The sequence below is a fragment of the Chinchilla lanigera genome, unplaced genomic scaffold, assembly GCF_000276665.1.
Source record: "Chinchilla lanigera isolate Chin_1 unplaced genomic scaffold, ChiLan1.0 scaffold00122, whole genome shotgun sequence".
Lineage (NCBI taxonomy): Eukaryota > Metazoa > Chordata > Mammalia > Rodentia > Chinchillidae > Chinchilla > Chinchilla lanigera.
In genome coordinates this window covers 2997578-3013688 of record NW_004955523.1, presented here as the reverse complement: position 1 = coordinate 3013688, position 16111 = coordinate 2997578, and the positions used below count along the sequence as shown (strand labels likewise).

Here is a 16111-nt window from a genome sequence, read left to right as displayed (position 1 = left end):
GGCGGTTGTTCTTTAGTTTCCAAGTGTTTATGGAGGTTTTGGAGTTCCTTTTGTTATTAATTTCCAATTTCATTGCACTGTGGTCAGATAATATGCATGGGATAATTTCAATTCTTTTGCATTTTGGAAGGTATGTTCTATGGGCTAGAATGTGACCTATTTTAGAGAAAGTCCCATGTGCAGCTGAGAAAAATGTGTATTCTTATGTTGTTGGGTGGAACACTCTGTATACATCTACTAAGTCCATTTTTTTGCAGCTTTGATTCAGATCTGTTATTGCTTTGCTGATTTTTTGTCCAATTGACCTATCTGTTTGTGTCAAAGCAGTGTTGAGGTCCCCTGTTACAATAGTGTTATTAATTAAATGGGTTTTCATGTCTGCTAAGATTTGTCTTATGTAGTTTGGTGCTCCAATATTTGGTGCAAATATGTTTATGATTGTTATCTCATCCTCATACAGTTTTCCCCTGACAAGTATGTAGTGGCCTTCTTTATCTCTTTTGATTGTTGTCAGTTGGAAGTTTACATTGTCTGCAAACAGAATAACTACACCTGCTTTTTTCCTGTGTTCCTGTTGCATGGAGGATTGTTTTCCATCCTTTGACTTTCAGTCTATGGATTTCCTTTCGAGTAAAATGTGTTTCCTGTATACAGCATATCACTGGATTTTGTTTTTGAATCCACTCTGGCAATCTTTTTCTTTTGACTGGTGAATTGAGGCCATTTACATTAATGTTTATAACTGACATATGTTGATTTATCATTGTCATGTTATTTACTTGCTTGGTTTTCTACTTGGTTATTTACTTGGTTTTCTACTATTTCTACCTGTTACTTGCTTGGTCTTCTTGACGATTCCTTTCTTCTGTTGTTCTTGAAATTGCAGTCAGATTTTTCTCTGTCTAGAATATCTTTTAGTACTCTTTGCAATGCTGGTTTGGCACTTACAAAGTTCTGTTGTTCTTTGTCATGGAAATATTTTATTTCTCCGTTGAATTTGAGGGATAGTTTGGCAGGACACATCAGTCTTGGTTGGAAGCTGTTTTGTCTCAGGACCTGTAATACTTCACTCCAAGCTCTTCTTCATTGGATGGTTTGTGTTGAGCAGTCTGCTGTGGTTCTGATGGGCTTTCCTTTATAGGTAATCTGTTTCTTTTCTCTAGCAGGTTTTAATATTCTGTATTTTTGCTGGAGATCTGGAACTTGATTATTATATGTCTGGGTGTAGTTTTATTTTGGTGTGGTTGATTGGAGTTCTGTGTGCTTCATTTACCTTTATATAAGGTTCTGTTTGTATACTTGGGAAATTTTCTGCTATTATTTCTGCAAATATTCTTTTTATGTCAGTTGTGTTGCCTCCTGCTGTTTCATTGACTCCTATTAGTCATACATTATTCCTCTTTGTCTCGTCTTGTAGCTATTGAATTGATTTTTCCTGGATCCTTGTAGATTTTATGAGATCCTTTCTTTCACAGTCACTAGCTGCCATGCTGTCTTCAAAATCTGAGATTCTATCTTCAGCTTCATTCAAGCGGTTTTGCCAGCTTTTAATGGAAGCTTTGATTTCCTGGAAGTCTCTTTGAACCTGGTTCATGTGTTCTAAGTCCTTTGTATATTTTTCATTTAATGTTTGCATGCATTGCCTATGTTCTTCTATTTTCTTGTATGTTTCTTCTTCAGACATTCTGAGCAGTTCTTTCCTTATTATTTTCATTTCATTTTTTGCCTGAGAGATTATTTCTGATCTCATCTCTTCTATGGCCTTATGGAGTGTTTCTTTACTTCCATTGCAATCATTTCATCAATTTCATGTGTTTACCACGTTCCCTTATGTTGATGTCTCCTGGACTTGTTCTGAGTGGAGTAGAGTTCTGGGATTGTGTTTTAGTCCTTCATTTTGTCATGTTTGCAGCTGGATGCAGAAAGCTCAGTTTCCCTCTTCAGTGGCTGCACAGCAAAGGCTGCTAGTGTCCCTTGTTTTCCCATTGGTCAGGTTTGCCCCTCTGTGTCTCCTGAGATGCACTACTTAGTCTGGGGTTTTCCAGCAGTTACTGAAGTGTTTCTAGTTATCCCAGGTCTCAGACATGGGCATTGGTGTCAGCTGATGGCAGACCATCTGATCCAGCATCCCCTTGCAGTTCAGGGTACGTGTATGGCTTGGACTCGGGTTGCACTGGTGGCACAATCCCAGTCCAGTGGCCTTGTGTCCCCAGGCAGTTCAGGGCACAGGCAAAACCCAGACATGAACTGCAGGGTCAACAGTTTGTGGACCACCTGATTTTGTGTCTCCAGTCAGTTCAGGACACATACAGGAGCCAGACCTGGGCCGCTCAAACAGCAATCACAGACTGCCCATGCCTGTGACCTTCAGGGGGTTGGGGTGCAAATAAAGCACAGACTCAAACCACGGTACCAGCAGCTCATGGGGTGCCTGCTCATGCGGTGCAGGTCATGCAGAGGGAGGGCCCACACACAAATTCTTGTGAGAGCAGTTCTCGGGCCTTCTGAGTGAGGAACTCCTGTCTGCTGTGGGTGCATGGAGGACAGAGACCAGACTGTAATGGTGGCAGGGTTCTGGGCCACCCACTCTGTCCCCAGGAAGTAGATAGAAAATATCTGGCTCTCTCTGTGGATTTCAGCTGGGAACCGTGGTGGCAGTGGGTCACAGCCCGCCTGGTTCTGCTTCTCTAGTCAGTTCAGAACACGCACAGGAGCCAGACCTGGGCCGCTCAAACAGCAATCACAGACTGCCCATGCCTCAGTGGAATTGTTTCCTTAATTTTGTTTTGGTATAGCTTGTTTATAGTGTATAAAAATATCAATGATTTTTGTATGTTGATTTGATATCCAGAAACCTCATTGAGTTTATAAATGCTAATATTTTTTGTTAAATCTCTAGCTTCTCTACATATAAAATTATGTCATCTTCAAACTTTTCTTTCCTTTTGATTCAAATGCCTTTAATTTCTTTTCCTGGTCTAATTGCTCTGGCTAGGACTTCCAGTATTATGTGGTATAGAAGTCACAAGAATATACATCCTTTTCTTGTTTTCAGTCTCAGAAGAAAAACTTTCAGTGTTTCACCATCAGTTACAACACTGTTTGAGGGCTATGATCATTTGTGATGTTGGCTAAAGGTGAATTCTTCCTACACCTAGTTTGTTGGAAGTTTTTGTCATTAAAGGCACCAAATTTTGTCAAATATTCTTTCTGCATCTGCTGAAAGGATCATGCAGTTTTTGTCCTTGATTCTGCTAATGTGGTGTTATGGTCTAGATCCAGAATGTCCCCCAAAAGCCACATGTGTTTGGAAGGTAACTGGATCACAGCTTGAAGGCTGAATGTACTTTAGGAGGTAGGGCCTGGTTGGCAGAGCCGGGTCCCTGAGGGCATGGCCTGGAAGGTTATGCGTTCCTCTTGGGCTCCTCCCTTCTCTCTCTGCTTTCTGGCTGCCACAGGATGAGCAGCTTTCCTCTGCCAGACCTTTCCAACATGCCCTTTCTGCCATGGATCCAGATGACCATGGGCTGACTCCTCTAAGAACCAGGACCCAAACTAAACCTTTCCTCCTTTATAAGGAGTGAGTGTTGAGCATTTTGTCCCAGCAATGAAAAAGTGTCTGAGGCATGTGCTGTATCACATTAACTGATTTGCCTACATCGAACCCTTATTGTATCCCAGGAATATATCCCACTTGGTTAAGGTGTATGATCCTTTTAATGTGTTGTTGAATTTGTTTTGCCAGTATTTTGTTGAGAATGTTTGCATCTATGTCATCAGGAACACTGGCCTGCAGTTTTCTTTGTTTGTAGTATCTTTGGCTTTGGTATCCATATAATACCAGTTTATAAAATAAGTTTGGAAGCATTCCTCCCTCTCCAATTCTTGGGAAGATTTGGAGAATGGCTGGTATTAATTCTTCTTTAAGTGTTTGGTAGAATTCATTTATGAAGCCACACAGAAATAATATAAAAATTTTATGTCATGCATTTCCCCTCAGGAGGTACTACAAAACTCATTCTTACTTTTAAGACTCTTCTAGTTATTCTGATGTCTTGGCTTCACAAGTAACCCCTAATGCTGAAATTTGCTGTATTATGCTATTAAATGAAAGGGATCCAGTGCTGGAAATAGACTTTATATTTGACCAGCGATAGCCTGGAGTACTAGGACAGGCTAGCAGGGATTGTGTTTTTCTGACCAGGTTGGAAGAAGAATAACCCAATAGTCTTCTAGAATCTGCCAAATCAAAGTGGAAGGGTTCCAGAGGGAAGTCAAGTTGTAATGTGAAGAAACAGGATGCATACTGAACTGAAGGGACAATTCTAGTGCATGGTGGTGGTTAACCGTGAGGGTCACCAGCCATGGAGCTCCAGAGAACAAAGAGTGAGGCTGGGAGTCAGAGTCAAACATATCAGAAGGCTGAAAATTCTAAGGAACAGGGACAGAAGTTCCAGCCACTGGGATGGTGGTGCTTGGGTGGCTTCATCCAGTATTTCCCACCCTGTCAGAAGTGACCTGTTAGATGGAATTTTTAAAGGAAAGCAGTTTCCAGGGTTTTGTTCACTCTGAGCTAGCTGAGTCTGGATTCTGAGACTTGGATAGGGTCCACTGAGCCTATATGTATAACTGCTAACATGAAGGAGAGTCCTCATTGGCTTGAGTCATGGCAAAGGGCACTATTGAACGACTAAAAGCATATTTTGAAAGGAGGATTATAACCAATGTATATTCATTAAATTGGTAAGGATTGTACGGTGGTTTCTGATACTGGTCTTTAAACTCTCTTCCAAAGATTCAGTGTTATCTTTTAATCAGCAGCTCAGGAATTTGAATTAGTCCAGTGTGGATCCTGATATGGTCATTCTCTGCACACTTGATCTGGAAAACAGCGACTGCTTCCAGATCTCAGATTTCTCTGTCTGTCTGTCTGTCTGTCTGTCTCTCTCTCTCTGACTCTCTCGGTACGGAAAGTTCATTATCATAATGAATCTTTTATTGTTTAGAACCCAATCTATCTATGAATTGCCATTTCACAGATGCTTATATACCATGTTGCTTCCTGGGCAAGGTAACTACGTGGTATTTTCCACTCTTTCCTTAGCAAAAGTTTCTGAGGACATTATCATTTAATCACTCCATGCCCAATGTCATAGAAGTTATGCCTCCACAGTCGTGCTTGGAGGTAATTATTATTTCTCTTTCACAAATGCTGAAACAGAAATGACTCAGCTAAAATTTCTCTGCTACCAACTTTCAAAAGTGAGACTCAGCCCAGGTCTTCCGACCCCACATCAGTGTTCCTTCTGCGGCCAACTCAGTCTTCTGACAGAAAGTAGAAGCCACGCTTCTCACGCCCCTCTTACAACAGGAAATACCGCCCCCCCACACTTATGAAACTTAAGTAGAGTACATTATCTCACGTGGCAGATGGTTATGACTTTGTATACTCAGAAAACCTATTGAGGCAGATGTGTGTTCATGATGAGAAGTGTAAACATACCCCTAATGAATGAACCTGCTGAAAGTTGCTGGTTGCTCTCTTTTAGATCTGTTGTTTATCCTGTCATTCTTCAGATTGGTTTAAAAAAATATGTTAGGCATAAAGAGAATTGGCATTTAAACATGTTTATTCTTTATCAAATGCAAATAGAACTTTTCGTTCTGAAAAAAAAAACATGAAAATTTCAATTTGATGTGGGAAATTGCAAAATAAGAAAAAGGGAACTGAGAAATCCTGAGATCAATCTCATAAAATGTAATGAAATAAAAGAAGTTTCCTTGCTGAGAATTCTGCCGCCACAGAAAGGCTAAGACCAGACTGATGCTCAGAGCCTGAGCATTAGACTCGGTAGGCGTCCTCGGTCCACCACTAGCTTTCCAGGCAGTCACTGCCATTCCTAAGCCAGTTCTACCCTCATGCTCTCCTTTGCCTGTAACCCTCTGCATAGGGATTTTTCCCTCCAGCCGTCTTCTCTCTCCCCTGACACACAGCTTCAGCCTCTCTCCACTTCAGCTGGAGTTATTATGGAAGTTGCCTTGAACCGATCGTGGGTGTAGACCTTCACTGAGTCCCAGCTTTTAAACAGTTCTTGGCCTCCCAGATCCCCTCTTCTAGGTGACTTGGAGGTTGATTTCAAGAGCCCTCTCGTTGCTGATCAGTCAGTGTTGCTGCTGTTGCTGCAGAAGCAAGAGGAAAACTAGGCATGCAGAGGAAGAAAATATGCTTAATTAGAAATTGGCCCTCATTAGGGACCTTCAAGGAGGCGTTCAATTTGCACCTATCTTAGCGGGTCCTCACACTAGTTAATTAAAAGTAATTGCATTCACCAGTGAAATTTTTGTAACCGGTTTAGATTGCCTTTAGCTGCCAAATGTGTAAAAGAGAGAAAGGCTTGAATCTCTACCACTGTGGCTCACCCTGCAGAGTTGGGGAGCCTCAGACTCAAGGAAGGGGCTATGGAAGAGCAGTAGGGGGAATGTGCGTCTCCCTTCTGCTCTCACCACCACATGTGCCCCCCTCCTCTCCATCCCGGCTCTTGGCTTATCCCCTCCCAAGCCCTTGGCCGAGCTATGGCCAGATCCTGGGCTGTGCTCTTCTAGGCTCCCATTTATCAGCTCCTCGTTCCCTAGGGCCTAGGCTGTCAGCTTCGAGCCCTTAAACGCCTTCCTGTCCCTCAGTAACCTCCCTGGGTCAGTGTCCACCATCTTCCCTTCTCCGGGCGCAGCAGGCAAGCCACCACGGCAGTTGTTCGTCTCTCCTACCTTGCGTTCACCGCCTCGTTTCACCTACACTGCTTTTTCCCTCTTCCCACTTAAGGAAACTCTATCGAGTCTTTATAGCAGGGCCCAAATCCACCTCCTTCACTCCGGGGTAAGAGCCAATTGTTCTTTTTTCTAATGCTTCTGAAGTACTCTTGTTATCTGGCATCCTTCCACGCATTTCATCCTGTTTTGTATTAAAAGCAGTCCGAATGGCTTTGCTTCTTGCTGAATTTAAAGTTTTCAAGGGGTTGGCCTGTGTCTCGTTCATCTCTGTAACCTCACAGTATCTAATAGCATCTCTGAACACAGCCAGTGTTGCAAAGTGTTTGTTGAATTGAGAGAAGCAAGCCAGGCTCTCTGATGAGCTACACAGATGTCCCTACAAAGATGGAGCAGATTAGCTTCTCCGAAGATGAGAAGGACAAGGCTGGCGTAAATCTTGCTCTAAGAAAGCTCTTCTTTTAGGGTCCTCCTCTTTTCACCACAGCAAGTCTAAACAAGAGAAAGAAAACAGCCAGGGTTAAGTCCATCAGTAGTATAAATTGAAGGCACCTGTATACAGGGCAAAGTCGTATACACAACAGAAAGTTAGAAAAGAAAGAGCAGTGCTTTTTCCTCTTCGGAGCTGATCATTTTTCATAACTCAGGCCTCGAAGTGGATGCCACTATGAATTCTGAAGCAGTTGTACATAAATGCCCACCTATACATATATACATATATATAAAATCTGAGGGTAAGTATATATAATGGGCTTAGAAACCTGGTCTTCAGTGGAAGGTCTGAGGAAGCCAAGCCTAAGAGACCTGACCACAGTAAGTTGCAGACACCAGTGCTGCTGAGCTTGTGATTCAGACTGGCCCCACAGCCAAGGCCATGGGTAAAGAACCCTCACGTAAAGGGCCGCCTTGCCTGCCTTGCCCGATTCATCTGCACTCCCCTGCCACATGGAGTAAAGTTATTCTCTGCCAGGGCACCAAGCCTTGTACTTGGCAAGTTTATATTCGAGTCACAAGCGTAGCTTTCACACGTCTGCGCGGCCACCTCCAGCTGTCATCTGCTCTGTGCTTCTCTCTTCTGGCACAGTGGCAGCAGCCTGCACATAGGAAGTCACAACGCTTCACTTTCCCTGACCACACGGAGCGGAGTGACAGCCCCATCTCCTGCTGCCAAGAAAGGGGAGACTGGACAGACAGGAGGAAGACAGGCTGGGCCAGGACGAGTAGAATGCTGGCATTAAAAGCAGCTGAGAAATCCTATACATTTGGATTTACCGGTGTCTGCAGACTGCAGGGCAATGAATTGATCCTCCTGATCATCCTCTTCTTTTCCCTCCCATTCAGCTGACACACATTTTCCCCCCATCAGACTGTTTTAACACTGCCATCTACAGGCCATTTCCAAAACTGCAGTGTTTTGTAGGTTTTCATAACATCCACTTCCTGTTTAGGAATTCTTTCTTCAGGATGAGCTGAGCCTACAGCTTTCTTCAAGTAAACAAGACGTTACTGATTTGTAGCTTCCTGAAGAGCGTGAAAAGTGCAGGAAGGAAAGACCTTTCCTGAGAGATTTCTTCGGAAAAATCCAGGAAGATTGAAAGTCCTTCCTGAATGGGAGGAGGAGGCCAGAGCGGCCTTGGCACACATGACCCGGGAGCCACACGGGTTGATGGTTTGAGAACAGCGTGGCATCTTCTGAGCTCATAGCCTCGCTGGAAACCCATAATCTCATGCAAGGTGTTCTTTCTTATCTTTGAAGGACACTGATTTCTCCTGGTGATAAGTTTCCTGGCCGTTCTGCAGCTGTCAAAATTCCATCCTTTTTAACCTCTTTTCCAAAAGGAAGGAAAAAAGAAAGGAGGAGGAAAAGGAACCATCCTGGGCTTGTCAGTGCCTTCTCCTTCTCTTAAAGAAACTCTTAAATAAAAACCTGATGTGCAGTCACACCAACGAAAAGGACTTCCTCCCCAGGTAGTCCTATTGGAACCCCACCTATCTACTGTAGTTCGCGGTAGGCCAGCCCTGGTTTATTGCTTTTGAACTTGTCAGGTAACAAGTTTAAGAAGATTGTATTTCCGACCTTACTGTTAGTCATTATCCCTCTGTGTACTGAAGATTACTGGGGCAGTGCAGAAAATGTGTTCCTTACATTGAGGATGGGCTGAAATCTCAAAAACCTCTACAGTGCTACATTGGTCTCTCTCTCTCTCTCTTTCTCGCTCTCTCTCGCTCTCTCGCTCTCTCGCTTTCTCACTCTCTCGCTCTCTCGCTCTCTTGCTGTAGCTCTTGCTCTGTCTCATTCTTTTGCCTTCTCTTTCCCTTCCCTTCTCTTAAATAATACAGATCTTTTCTATGTTTAGAGTCAATAGGATTCCAGCATTGCACTGTTTGTGAATAAATGCCATTCCAACACTTGAGTTGTATACAGTGATCCCTCACCTATCATGGGAGTTACGCACCAGAGACCCCCTACAATAGGTTAAAATCTGTGAAGTAGCGGCGTTATGTTTATTTTATTATTTATATACGCTTTAAGGCTTTGTAAACCCTTCCCATACTCCCATAACCATTTTCCACTGTCTTATTAACCTTTCCCACTCTCTTATAAATGCTTCATATGCTTTTAAACACTTTCTACACTCTTAAACCTTTGTAAATTTAACAACATGTAAAGTTCCATATGGATACTCAGTGTGAAGTGGACAAGGAGTGGTGCTGAAGGTATGGGCACAGTGCGGAAGAGCAAACAGAGCAAGGCTATGGTCACTGAGCCCATCAGCGCCCAGGATACAGAACATAGTGCTGTGATTGGTCGCCTTCCATTCCATCAGCCAATAGTGTGCCCTGTACAATCTTACCTTGGCAAACTTGCACGAGCATAGTGGTGTACTGCATTTCTGTTGGGTACAGTGCGGTATTCATCCACTGATGAAATGCGTACTGTATTTTTTTGTGTTTTTGAGACAGGGTCTCGCTCTGCAGTTCAGGCTGGCCTTGAGCTCACTTTGTAGCTGAGGCTGGCCTTGCACTCGCAAGGATCCTCCTGCCTCAGGCTCCCAAGTGCAGGGATTACAGGCAAGTACCACTATGCCTGGCGTTTGTATTTTATTTCGATTTAATATTCTTTTAATATGTTTGAATTAACATTTTTATATTGTTTTAAATTTTTAGGCAAAAAAATTAAAATCATAAATATTATATAAATGCGTATGTACTACAAAATCCCACAATATAGCGAAAATTGTGCAATACACATTTAGACATATATTTTTAAAAAACTCACAGTACAGTGAAGCTGCAATAAATGAACTGTGTTATAGCGAGGGACGACTGTATTCTGTACCCAGTGGTAGGTTTGTTGCATCATTTTGAAGACTAGACCTGAAAAATTCCCCCTTACTCTTGGGAGTATCAGTGCTTTTGTTTTGCCTACAACAGATTGGGGAAGGCCTACTCACTGGAGAAGGCCATCTGCTTTCTCTCTACCAAATCAAGGGTTAATCTTATCCAGAAAACATCCTTACAGACACAGCCAGAATAATAGTTGACCAAATATGTGGGCACCTCAGAGCCCAGTTAGACTGATAAATAAAATTAGCTATCACACCCATTTGCAGAAAGGCACTAAATGTACTCACAGTAGCACTGAGTTCTTCCGTTTGTTGTGGGTGTTCATTTCCAAAAGTAGGCTCCTCCTACATCTGTTTTAGTATGCAAGTATCTCTCTCCCTCTAGACACAGTACTGTCTGAACCGCAGACAAGAGAGAATGACAGTCAGGAGCATCTGAGACCACAGGGAATGGGAACCTGTGCATTCTCCCAAGCCCAGGGAAGGTCTGTCAACAGGATGCGGGCAACCAGGCACAGTGGCACATGCATAATCCCAGAACTCTGGGAGGCTGAGGCAGGGTGGTCACAAGTTCCAGCCAAGCCAGGGCCACTTAGGAGCTCAATGAGGCCCTTTCTCAAAATTAGAAAAAAAAAAAAAAAAAGGCTGAGGATGTAGTTCTGTGCTAAGACCCTGAGTTCAGTTCTCATTAAAAAAAAAAAAGCAGGAAACAAAAAATAATGGGCTAGAGGTAAGACATCAGGAACTAAGGCTGTTCCCCTCCGGTAACTGCGTGTGTTCCCCTAGTCTTGGTCTGTGTCTTTGTTTCTCATCCAGTTGTGTAAGAGGGAGGGAGAGGAACTGATGTTCCTGCATCACGATGAAAGTCAACCTGTGATTCAGTGACTGTTACTGAAATCAGTAGTCACATGGTTACACGCGGCCGAGTGGACCCACTTCTGGGGCAGGGAGTGGGTAGTGGGAGGGGCCCCATGGAGATGAAAACCAGGACTGTGTTCCAGGAAAAGGGAGTCCTAAAGGTGAGCGTACTTGCCTAGGGGTCTTGTTCATGGTTATTGCCAAAACCATAGTCCTTTGCAGAGTTTGTCCAATCTAAAAGTTATGCTCTTGGCTACCCGTCTCCACCTTAGAATGGTAGAATTTTACGAATAGGAGGAAACAAGCATGATTTTTTTCAAATTCTTAACATCAGAATCCTTTCATCCAATAAAATCTTACATAAAACTCCAGGATATGCAACCAAAAAAGGGCAAGTTCCTCTGGCACAGTTGGAGAGAAGACAGACCAAAGGTGCCACGCACCGGTGCCCTCCCCACTGTCCTCCCTGTCCCTGAGGTGCTTGCTGCAATTATTCCAGAAGCCCATGTGAAAGCTGCTGAGCACCTCATTCTGCACGTGGAGCAGCCGAGGCACAAAGCATGCAATGATTTGGAGTAAGGACGTTTCTACTGGCTTCTGTGGGTGGAAAACATCCTCTCCTCTCCACTTGCTCTATTCTAAACCTTTTGTTGCATGTATATTTAGAATAATTTTATAAAGCATAATATAGAACTCTAGGGCTTAATATTAGTACTTGACCTTCTATTGGATCCAAGTAGCCAGTGGGAGGAAAGCAAATCAAACGAACTCTACAAAGAAATCTTCTGTTAGTGTTTGTTCACATATGAATGAACTAACAATTAGGCGTGCATTCAATTTTGACTTCTGTCAAAACTTGACAGAAGTTTTTTGCAATCATATACTGAAGTATGTTTGCATCTTGTGACGTGCATAGCCTTTGAGCTTAAGGTTTCTTCTGCATTGACAAATACATAGCTTTTAAGTGTATTGTTTCCTCTGTGTGGACAAATGCAAACACTGTATAAGCTACTGTTTGGTCAGAATCTACATTTCTGATAAATGCCTACTCATGCAGAAGCAACCACTGATTTGATGTCTGCCATGGTAATTAATTTTTCTATCCTAAAATTTTGTATAAATGGAATCAGATGATATAAACAGTTTTATGTCTGTTTTCTTCACTTAGCATAATTTTTTTTGAAGTTGGTCCACATGTAGCATATATCAATATGCTGTTCCTTCTTAATGCCTGAGTAGTGCTCCACTGTATGAGTGAAAATGCAGTAATTCATGTATTCTCCTGTTGATGGCCTCCTGCACTTTTGTCAGTGTTTGCCTAGAATAAAAGGAAGATTCCTGAGTGATAGGGAAGATGGATGTCTTAAAACAAATAACTGTGGGGCTGGGGAAGATAGCTTAGTGGTAGAGTGCCTGTGTAGCATGGGCGAGGCTGTGCATTCTATCCCCAGGATTGCAAAACATAAAAATTAAATTAGAAACTGAGTTTTCCAAAATGATTGTCCACTGCACACATCCATTTAATTAATATAGCGCATTCTGGTTGTTTCATAGCCTTATCAATAATTGATAATGTTGGCTTTTTAAATATTAACCATTCTAGTGAGTGTGTAGTTGTATGTCACTGTGGTTTAAATTTGCATTTTCCTAACTAACTGTTACCTTTTCAAGACTTATTGGCCATTTATTTATCTTTTGTGAAGTGTTCAATTTTTGTACTTAAAAAAACTGCATTGCTTGGCTTGTTGTTAAATTTCAAGAGTTCTTTACATATTCTGGATATAAGTTCTGTGTAAGTCTGGTAATATTCTAATCTGTGGTTTATTTTATTAAAGATGTCTTCTTATGAGAAGTTTTAAATTTTGAAGTTTGAATATTTTATAGTTATTGCTTTCAGTGATCTGTGTACATGATCATGTATTTTTCTCCTTTTAAGGTATTAATACGATCACTCATAATGACTAATTTTAAAATGTTGACTAAATTTCTATTCCTGGGTTAAATCTCATTTGATTATGATATATTATTCATTGCACGTATTGACCCATTTGATTTTTAAATATTTTGCTAAATTATTGTGTTGGTATTTATGAGGAATGGTTGTCATTAATGTTCTTTTCTTGTGATAATTTGATTTTGGTGTCCAGTTAGTACTGTCTTTATAAAACAAGTTGTAAAATATTCTCTGCTTTATTTGTGGGGAAGTCTATGGAGTATTTTACCATTTTCTTCCTTACAACTTTAGTAGAATTTGCCTGTGAATTCACCTGCTCTGGATATGTCCTTTGTGGGAAGTTTGTAATTAGGCATTAAATTCCTTTTATTGATATAGGGCTATTCAGTTTTTCCTATTTCTTCTGAGTAATTTTGATAACTTGCATATTTTGAGAAATATGTTCATTTCTTGTGGTTGCCAAATTTATTGGAATAAATTTGTCTGTAAAATTTTCATAAAATTTTTTCCTACTTAGACTTCTTGGGTAACATTTTTATTGAGCTATAATTTTCACACTGCATAATTCACCCATTTACCATACATAATTCAATGACTTTTTAGTATACTGAGTTACACAACCATTACCACAATCAATTTTTAGAATACTTTAATCACCCTAAGAAACCATCATGCCCACAGCATTGCCCCCTCCCTTTACTCCATCTCCCCAGCCCTCCCCTACCACTGGCTCTGTAGATTTGCCTCTTCTAAACTTTGTACAAATGAAGTCACATAATACATACTCTTGTTATTGGCTTCTTTCATTTGGCATAGTGATTTAAAAGTTTAAATGTTTCTGTGAATAGGCACATACAAGTTTTTAAAAATAGACATTTATTGTCATTTCTCTTAGATATATACCTAGGAGTGGAATTGCTGGGTCATACGGTAGCTCTGTGTTTAAGCCGTTGAGGAACTGTTAGACTGTTTTCCAAAACAACTACATTATTTTACATTCCCACAAGAAATGTATGAAGGTCTCAATTTCTCCACATCCTTGCTAATACTTGTTACTATTTGTCCTTCTTATTATAGGCATCCTAATGAATAGTGAATATTATAGGTATCCTTTGTATGAAATAGAATCTCACTGTGGTTTTGACTTTCTTTTCTCAGGTCACTGCTGATGTTCAGCTTGTTGGTCATGTGTATATATCCACTTTGCAAAAATATCCATTCAGCCTTATTATCCTGTTAATGACTACAGATAGTTAGTTTCCCTTCTCGCTTCCCTGATACTGCTAATCTGTATTCTCTTTTTTCCTTAGTCTAACTGGAGATTTATCAATTTTATTGATTTTTTTAAGTACCAGTTTTATGGTTTCTATGACATTTGTCCACTTGTAAATATTCTATTTCATTCATTCTTTTTACTATTTCCTTCCTTCTACTTACTCTGAATTTAATTTTCTCATTAGATCATTTAGATCAGTGAGTTAAATTTTTCCTTAAGAAAGTAGCTTTTTCTGGCATGTGATCTATCCTGGAAAACATAGCCCTATGAACTTTAAAAGTGTGTTTGAGGTACTGATACTGTTTTTCAGATCTTTTATACTTTATTGATTTTTTTAGTACTGTAATTGATTAGGGGAAAAAGTGCTTTAGCATAAATTTTATTCTGTCCCACAATACTTGAAAAGGATATACTGTATCCATTTTATAGATGAAAATATAACCCAAGAGTCAGAAAGGTTAAGTTGATGGTGAGTCTGAAGTAAACCCACAGGTGGAAATTTGGTGAGCCCCATGATTTGGGATAGAATAACATGTCAACAGGAATCAGGGGGAAGGAAGATATTAGAGTTTGCCTGCAGACCTATTTGTTCCAATAGAGCAAAAATGTTTGGTCTCAGTTTGTCATCACTTGATAAAATATATTCAGGGGGAAAATAGTTTTTGGTTTATTTGATATGCATCTGGGTTTTTGTTGTCTAACTTTTTAGCTGTTGATGGAGAGAAACAGTTGCTAGCTAATGTGGCATCTGCGGTACATCTGTAGACTGACATCTCAAGGTACTGTCAGTGAGTAGGTCGCAGACGACCAGGAAGGTCGTAGAGCCAAGGCTGGAACCTAAGAACAAAGGCTACAGTGGCAACTCTTGAAAGTAGCAAACTGGGAAAACACAACTGCAGAGATTCTGTGTGGAGTGGAATGCACGATGCAAAAGGTAGCTGTCATGAGAAGGAGAACTCGGGGAGCCGGGAGTGTAGCTCAGTGGCAGAGCATGTTCTTCTGTATGTGCACAGACGCGAACAGATGCAGGAGGCACTCAGCCCAATGCCCAACACTTCCTGCCATTAACCTGTATTTCTATTAAACCTTTTGAAAGATATTAAAAACCCACACCTTAGCTGGTCCTGAACACACACACACACACACACACACACACACATACACACACAAATATGTTGTCCTTGTCCTTCCTATATTCAGTTTTTATCTCATTGCAGAGATATTCAGTTATGTATTTAGAGATAGTCAGTTACCTGGCTTTCACCTAAAAGTAGCACACAAAATGTCATACAGTGCCCCATACCTCTTCTTTCACTTACTAAGCTTATTCCTGTGTGGTAAGACCTAAAAGTCCATGCGCTGCCCTTTTTGAGCCCCCAGGTCTAACCAGGCATTCTCCTACTTTTGCCCCCCACCAGTGAGAAAGGATCCCCACGTAGACAGCTGAACCAGGAGGATCCGGTCTTCAGCCTAGCAGAGTTCACCTCCCTGGCAGCCAATAAAGTTCCTGAAACAAGCAAATCACATCATTTTACAGGGACCAGGGGACATCTCATTCTCATGCTACTACTAAGCCTGCGTCCCACGGCTTCTGTGGTTCAGTCTGCTCTGCAGTGTCTCCCCCACATGGCCCTGGATGTGATCAGTGTCCTCCTTCCCAGGCTGGGGGTGTGTTTGACCAACAAGCTGCTTTCTGTCTCGTTTGTCTGGTGTTATGTGTTCAGCGTCTCATGCACACGATGGAGGGCAAAAGATGCTTCCTTCACCAACTAGGTAAACAGGAAGGGATTAGAACGAGTCCATCTTAGTGCCTGGAACATTACTTTATTCTTTTAAACAGCTGAACAGAATTCTGTACTACGAGTACAAAGTAATCTATTTACCTTGCTGTCTATTAGTGGACAGTTGTTT

The 16111-nt window shown here is 41.4% G+C and overlaps 1 protein-coding gene across 4 annotated transcripts in view; it reads left to right on the top strand.

Moving 5' to 3' along the window:
- Rgs6 (regulator of G-protein signaling 6) overlaps positions 1 to 16111 on the top strand; it is a 603709-nt gene that overhangs the window by 353163 nt on the left and 234435 nt on the right. The window lies entirely within an intron of this gene.